Source organism: Lathyrus oleraceus, chromosome 4 (genome assembly GCF_024323335.1).
Source record: "Lathyrus oleraceus cultivar Zhongwan6 chromosome 4, CAAS_Psat_ZW6_1.0, whole genome shotgun sequence".
NCBI lineage: Eukaryota > Viridiplantae > Streptophyta > Magnoliopsida > Fabales > Fabaceae > Lathyrus > Lathyrus oleraceus.
In genome coordinates, this window is record NC_066582.1 from 182,058,109 (window position 1) to 182,066,532 (window position 8,424).

Sequence of the window (8,424 nt, forward strand, 5' to 3'; positions counted from 1 at the left end):
CGATGACCCTTCGATGACCCTTCTACATCCAAAGGATAAAACTGCTTACTTCTCAATAGTAAGGACAGTTTTACCCTCATAAGGATAGAAAATGCCCGGAAAGGCCTCAGATAGGTATAACTCTTAATTGCTTATTCATAACCTAAAATACTTTTCACACCTCACACATTTCAAAACATCTTAGAAAATCACCACTTGGCATACATTCGTACCAGAATCATTGCCGAGTTATATTTTTCTAAACTATTTTCAAAACTAAACGAGATAACCACTTTGTATACATTCATACAAGAATCATTACAAAGTTAAATTCTCCTTTTTAAAACATTTCCTACACATTTCTCAAACACTTTTTCAAACTAGAAAAACATAAATGATTGAGCAATTAAGAGCCCATGGATAACCATGGATACAAAGGGTGCTAATACCTTCCCTTTGTATAATGTACCTCCCGAACCTAAGAATCTAAATTAAGGTCTTTCCTGTTCTTTTCCACCTTTCCTTATTGGATAAAAGAAAAGTCGGTGGCGACTCTTGCTAACCGCGACATTGCGATTAAAAACACATTAAAGTCAGTTCACCGTATGATAGAACTGGCGACTCTGCTGGGGACTACAAAGAGAGGTCACCTTAAAAAATCATTTATGTTGTCAGATTGTTCCTTCTTTTAAGGGTATTTTCGAGCGAAAGATCCTACACCCGGATCTAGTGTACCTTAGGTAAGTAGCAAAAGATCATCGCGACTATCCGGCGTATACTGGAATGGTCAAAGTGATGGCTACGATTAATGTGACACTTTGGATGTCCTGATGTTCCTCATGTTTACTTGAGGAAAAATTTGGCTTCCGCGTGGTGTCATCAAAACATTAATCAGACCTTTAGAACCCTAATTGACTCATCCTAGCCATTAGAAAGTAGTGAGATAACTGACTTCGGTTCCGACTGGGGTTGGTTGAGACTCGATACTACACTCTTTGAGATTGGACTTTAGGGAAGTTTCGGTCAACCACTTGGTGTTGCACTGAAGTGGACTTAAAGGAATGTCAATGATTTGAGATCCTTCTAGAACCCGGTTACTATTCTAGGACAGGTTGAACCAACCAAACTTCAGTGGGGAGGGTACTTGCCTATGGAACTCATGCAAGCCTTAAAACCTAGGAATGATTGTTGTGTGACTTGTTTGTGCTTGTTACTTATTTAACATCATAACATCATATCATCATGGCATTGTACTAACCATTTCGAGGACTTAGGAATTTAACTTTGCCCTGTTTCGTAAAAAAAAAAAAAAAAAAAAAAAAAAAAAAAAAAAAAGAAGAGAGAAAAACAAAAGTTTCCTTTTTTGGTGGTTTACGCAAAGTTAAATTCAAAAAGTCCTTGAAAACATTGCATACATTGCATAGCATGACATAGCATTGCATAACAGGTGTTCTAAAGGGATCAATGTTCTCACGGTTTTCATGCAAGCAGAAAAATGGACCTCGGGCAAACTGTCAAAGATCTCCATGCTCAGAATGCTCAACTCCAGGAGATGATCTTGAACTTATCCAAGGGGCAGGAAGAACTGAAGGCTCTCTTGCTCGAGAAGAAAAAAGACAAGAAATCTGTGAGGCACATTAACCCGGGAAGAAGGCAGTTTACGAAGATCAATATGACTTTAGCACAAGCACTGCAGGGTATGCTAAAAGCAAATTTAATTACCCTCAGAGATCCTCCTGCAAAACCCAACACTACTTCTCCTAGTTATAATCCCAACGCCAGGTGTGCGTATCACTCCGATAGCCCCGGGCATAATACAAACGATTGTTGGTCGTTGAAGAATAAAATTCAGGATATGATCGACGCCGGAGAATTTGAATTGGATCCGCTTGAGACTCTTAATGCCACCATTGCTCCTCTGCCTAACCAGGACGAGACTGTCAATGCTGTGGAAGATGCTGATAGCGATTGCAACCTGGATAGCTGGATTTTCCCAACAATTGGTGACAGACTCAATAATTGGAAGGCTGAAGACACTATCCCGATTTCCTTTAGTCAGGAATAATTGTTATTGCTTATTTAGTGTATCAAATTTGGTTAAATGTCTTGTCATTTTCATAAGCATATTCATATTCAATAAATCAATGGACTTTTTGCATTCAAATATTGCGCTCTTTATCTTTCCTGCCATTTTTCAAACAAGCTATGTTTTCTTGCACACACTCACGTAACAAATTGCGTATCCATATCCACTCTGGATCCTGTTGATAATAGTTCTACTACTGTTCATTATGACTTTGAAAATCCGATCTACCAAGCCGAGGATGAAAGTGAGGAAGTTTGTGAAGTACCTGAGAACTTGTCAGACTGTTACTGCAAGAAAGAAAAGACTGTACAGCCGCATGAGGAGTCAATTGAAACTGTCGATCTGAGTACTAGAGTGGACTAGAAAGAAGTCAGAAGCCTCTTGGGGCACTTGAATTACAGTGCCCGATTTATCTTCCATTTGACTGCTACTTGCGAATCCATCTCCAAATTACCAAGACAAAATCAAGAAGTATCTCCAAGAACCTCCAATTCTGATGCCACCAGTTGAAAGAAGACCTATAATCATGTACTTAACCGTGTTAGAAAATTCAATGGGGTGTGTGTTGGGGCAACATGACGAATCTGGTCGAAAAGAGCATGCAATATACCACCTTAGCAAAAGGTACCGACTGTGAAACAAGATACTCATAGCTCGAGAAAGCTTGTTGTGCTTTGGCTTGGGCTGCTCGCCGACTAAGACAGTATATGTTGAATCATACCACTTTATTGACTTCTAAGATGGATTCTATCAAATGTCTGTTCGAGAAACCTGTTGTCTCCTGAAAGAGTTATCACTGATAATGGAACTAAACTGAACTCTGCACGCAGTTCAAAATAAAAACCATAACTCTTCTCCGTACCGGCCAAGGATGAACGGCGCCGTGGAGGCTGCTAACAATGTCCAGAAGCTCATACAAAAGATAGCAGTAACATACAAAGACTGGTATGAGATGTTACCCTTTGCTCTCTCTAAGAATTATGAAAGATGCAGACTTAGATGAAGACGAATGGATTCAGACTCGACTCGATCAGATAAATTTGATTGATGAAAAGAGACTTGCGGTTGTTTGTCATGGGCAGATATATCAGAAGCGCATGACCCAGGCATTTAACAAAGAGGTCAAGAGACAGGTATATCAAATTGGTGACTTGGTGATCAAGCGTATCATTCTACCGCAAGGTGATCCCAGAGGTAAATGGACTCCCACATACGAAGGGCCATTTGTAGTTAAGAAGGTATTCTCTGGTGGAGCCATGATACTTGCTACAATGGACGGCGAAGATTTCCCGCATCCTGTGAACGCGGACATAGTTAAAAAATACTACGCATAAAAGAGACCCGCTAGGTCGACGTATCTAGGCAAAAGTAAAGGCATCCCGGCGAACCAAAAGGGGTCCGGCAAAAATTAGGGATAAACATATAAAAATGTACACCCGGCAAATCGAAAACCTGAAAAGGCGGCTTGGGCAAAAAAGGGTATCCTGGTGGACTGAAAACCTGAAAAGGCGGTCCAGGCAAAAATTATGGATTAAAGCGTATGACTATGTCCTGTTCCCAGTCAGCTTCACCCAAGTTCAAAGGACGGAACAAGCTAATCACTTCTATCCAACAGCAGGAGATGAGATGCTTGAAAACATAATGACAGTAGTGGAATTAGAATCGATAGGACTTTTTTTGCATAGCTTCCTCTTTGTTTGCCTGACAATTTCCTCTGACTAGGATTTCTGTCTCCTTGTACACAAATTGCCTGTTTACGGGCCCTCTTTCAAATCAATACAATTTTACTTCCAAAAAGATGATTTCGTTTTTACTTTTCTGTTTTGTTTGCGTAAACGTCCATTGGTTTAATTTGAATTGATTTATGCATCTGAATATGATCAATGTTTACCAAAAATGCATGCCTAGAATAGCAATAGCAATTACTACACGACTTCAGAATCGAGGAGAAGGTCTAATCACGCTTCCCAATGAATCCGTTGCTAATTCTATTCCCCAACAAAAACCAGCTATTTCCCAGAAGAGGTTGGCATTACCAGACAGACTGGTCATCTCTTCCAGCCCTAGCCAGGCTCTGTTGAGTGTTTCCATCGTCAGACATAAATCAAGTATCCCCCGGCTAAGGAAGGATCATCAATACAAATATCTCCGACCAGCAGACTGAGATTTATTTCCCCAGTAGAGTCTCCTGGAAGAACGTTTTAGACGCATAGTGCATTCATTACATCATTGCATAACATATACATGCATACAATGTTCGCATTTATTTCAGACGCATAATTCACTCATTACATCATTTCACAGCACACGCATGCATACAACATTTGCATCTCATGGCATGAAGCTAACTTTATTTTCAGGTCAATTATCCTCTTGATACAATCAGAACAAAGGTCTATTCAGACGGACATCTTTATCAATTACATTCAGGATTCAACTACATCTTTCAGATATACTCCATGTCAACATTCATTCTGACATCCTCATAACGATGGCATCTATAAGCCCATCCCAGACATTTATTGCAAATACACCATATACAAATACTATCAGATATAGCCTAGCGTACGGTTTATTCTGATTCAGCTCAACATATGACTCCTTCAACTCAAAGACGATCTAATGTATGATCCATTCTGACCTTCAACAACTCAGATACGGTCTAATGTACGATCCAGTTAGACCTTCATCTCCTCAGATGCTACCTAGTGTACGGTACATTTCTGAAGTGTAGTCTAGCATATGACTACCCCCTTTTATCATCAGATTCAGCCTAATGGACGGCTCATTCTGCTCAGATACGGTCTAATGTACGACCCAGTTAGACCTTCATCTCCTCATATGCTACCTAGTGTACGGTACATTTCTGAAGTGTAGTCTAGCATATGACTACCCCCTTTTATCATCAGATTCAGCCTAATGGACGGCTCATTCTGCTCAGATACGGTCTAATGTACGACCCAGTTAGACCTTCATCTCCTCAGATGCTACCTAGTGTACGATACATTTCTGAAGTGTAGTCTAGCATATGACTACCCCCTTTTATCATCAGATTCAGCCTAATGGACGGCTCATTCTGCTCAGATACGGTCTAATGTACGACCCAGTTAGACCTTCATCTCCTCAGATGCTACCTAGTGTACGGTACATTTCTGAAGTGTAGTCTAGCATATGACTACCCCCTTTTATCATCAGATTCAGCCTAATGGACGGCTCATTCTGCTCAGATACGGTCTAATGTACGACCCAGTTAGACCTTCATCTCCTCAGATGCTACCTAGTGTACGGTACATTTCTAAAGTGTAGTCTAGCATATGACTACCCCCTTTATCATCAGATTCAGCCTAATGGACGGCTCATTCTGCTCAAATACGGTCTAATGTACGACCCAGTTAGACCTTCATCTCCTCAGATGCTACCTAGTGTACGGTATATTTCTGAAGTGTAGTCTAGCGTACGACTACCCCCTTTCATCATCAGACACAGCCTAACGGACGGCTCATCCTGCAACTCCAATACGGTCTAGCATAAGACCCATTTGGATCTTCAACTCAGATATGATCTAGCATACGATCCGGTCTGATCTTCTATCCCCAGTGAAATCACCCGCTTAATGGAGGTCTCATTTTGCAACTCAAAGACGATCTAGCGTACGATCCATTCTGACTTTTCATCCTCGACAAAGTCATCCGCCTGATGAACAACTCACTCTGGTATTCAGATACGGTCTAGCATATGATCCATTCTGATCCCTTATCCCCAGCAGCGTGTAACACACTCTGACTCCCCAGCAAAGTCGACAGCATAATGGATGACTCACTATACGGTCTATCGTATGACTCGGTACGACATCCATGTCTTCAGATATCGTCTAGTGTACGACGCACTCTGAAGTTCTCATCATCAAATTCCCTGGATGGCATCTTTAAGCCCCTCTCCATCAAGACTAGCTCCTGGTCGACAAGCGCAAATTTTTGGGGCATTTTAGTGTTCAATAATCTTCCACCTCCAGACCACGAAAGGTGCACATACCATTCTACTCTTTCGGTTCAAGAATATTAAACAGGGGCAGCTGTCATACCCCAAAATTTGCCCGTTGATATTACAAGGCATTTTTCAAGGCACTCCGACTTATTCTGCAAGGCACTGATCTTAAAGGAACAAAAGCCCAGCTCACAACGAACTCAATCCAAAATGGCCCAAACTAACTTGCTCGCTAGGCGAGCAATTCCTTCGCCTAGCGAACCCTTCGTCATGACACTCGCCCCAGCGAAGCACCAGATCCAGTAAAAGCCCAAACTAGCTGGCTCGCTAGGCGAGCAACTCCTTCGCCTAGCGAAGCTTGCGAACATCAGAATTTTCGGGCTTCATTCTGAGCCCATTAGGTCACCACAAGAGCATTATAAATACCACAACTTCAGTCACGAAAAGGGGGGAAAACAGAGGAGGACGGACGGAAACCCTGGCACAGAAACCCTGGAGGCTACTTTAGAGAGTTCCGAGTGAAGAAACCCTGAAGGCCGCTCCTCCGCTCCGAAGCTACCGCCGCCCAACTCCATCCGATACCAAAAGCGATCAGTCTCTTCAACATAGCATCTTAGTTGCAAGCAGGTTTGCGCATCACTATTGTTTTATGCTTTTAATCGGTAATCTCTATATACATAAAGCATCATGATTGAAGTTTCGAATATGTAGTTTGATTTCACATGCGAATTTAAATATGCTTGAATATCATGAATGTTTGTCCATGCTATTCCTGTAATCAAGTGCCATACAAGTTCAGGTTTTCGGAGGTCATGCTGCTGTCAAACTCCAAACCCGTGGCCGCTCGCTAACACATCGCTAAGCGAGCCTGTAGCGAGCATTCGCTGAGCCTTCGCCAGGCGAAGCAGAGGCGAACGGGACAGTGGCTGCTTTTCTATTATGCCTTATGTCTATCTAACCAAGACTTATTATAATTCTGCATCATTTGGCCTGAGATTATGACTGTTGTGTTGTAGTGCAATTTTCAATTGTACTTTACTTTGATGCTCTAACTCGTGTGTTGAATTGTGCAAAGGTTTACATATTCCCGAGGAAACGGCCGGCTAGGTATCCCACTTTATGTGTGGGAGATCCTTATGGAGATTCACCCTGAATTACTCAATTGATTTTAATGTATTCATTTCATGGCGAAGATCCACCCTAATGGCTTAATTGATCTTAATGTATTGATTTTAATATGGACCTAATTACCTAATTGATTACGGCTATCTAAGTAATTACAACACATTGCCTTTAAATAAGTGATCTTGGACCTCTCTTTGTTACCCCACGATTTTGGTATTACGGTCATGTCCCACGAATATGGGGATACCCTTAGCAAAGACCCTTCGGTTAAATCATCATAGTCCCTCGAATTTTGCCTTTGTCCCGCGACGACCCTTCGGTGTAGCCTACGGTTAAATGATGATAGTCCCTTCGAATGCTAAGGTATCCTCACAACTGTTGCCTTCAATGACCAATCGATGACCCTTCGATGACCCTTCTAAATCCAAAGGATAAAACTGCTTACTTCTCAATAGTAAGGACAGTTTTACCCTCATAAGGATAGGAAATGCCCAGAAAGGCCTCAGATAGGTATAACTCTTAATTGCTTATTCATAACCTAAAATACTTTTCACACCTCACACATTTCAAAACATCTTAGAAAATCACCACTTGGCATACATTCGTACCAGAATCATTGCCGAGTTATATTTTTCTAAACTATTTTCAAAACTAAACGAGATAACCACTTTGTATACATTCATACAAGAATCATTACAAAGTTAAATTCTCCTTTTCAAAACATTTCCTACACATTTCTCAAACACTTTTTCAAACTAGAAAAACATAAATGATTGAGCAATTAAGAGCCCATGGATAACCATGGATACAAAGGGTGCTAATACCTTCCCTTTGTATAATGTACCTCCCGAACCTAAGAATCTAAATTAAGGTCTTTCCTGTTCTTTTCCACCTTTCCTTATTGGATAAAAGAAAAGTCGGTGGCGACTCTTGCTAACCGCGATATTATGATTAAAAACACATTAAAGTCAGTTCACCGTATGACAATATGCATAAGCAGGTTTTGTTCCCGGCTTCTCGTCTTGTGGTCTAACTCTGTGTTCTTCATTTATTTTGAAGACAAGCTGACTCACCGGTACTACACCAGAGCCAACATTTCAAGACTGATGGATCATCTGGAACAAGAAAACCGCGAGCTGAAAGAGGAAGTGGCCAGACTAAGTGCCTTGATGGAATCATTCATGGCTACTCAGAGCCAGTCTTCTCCGACACCTTCAACTCCTCCCTAGAGGACAGTCATCTCTGAGATT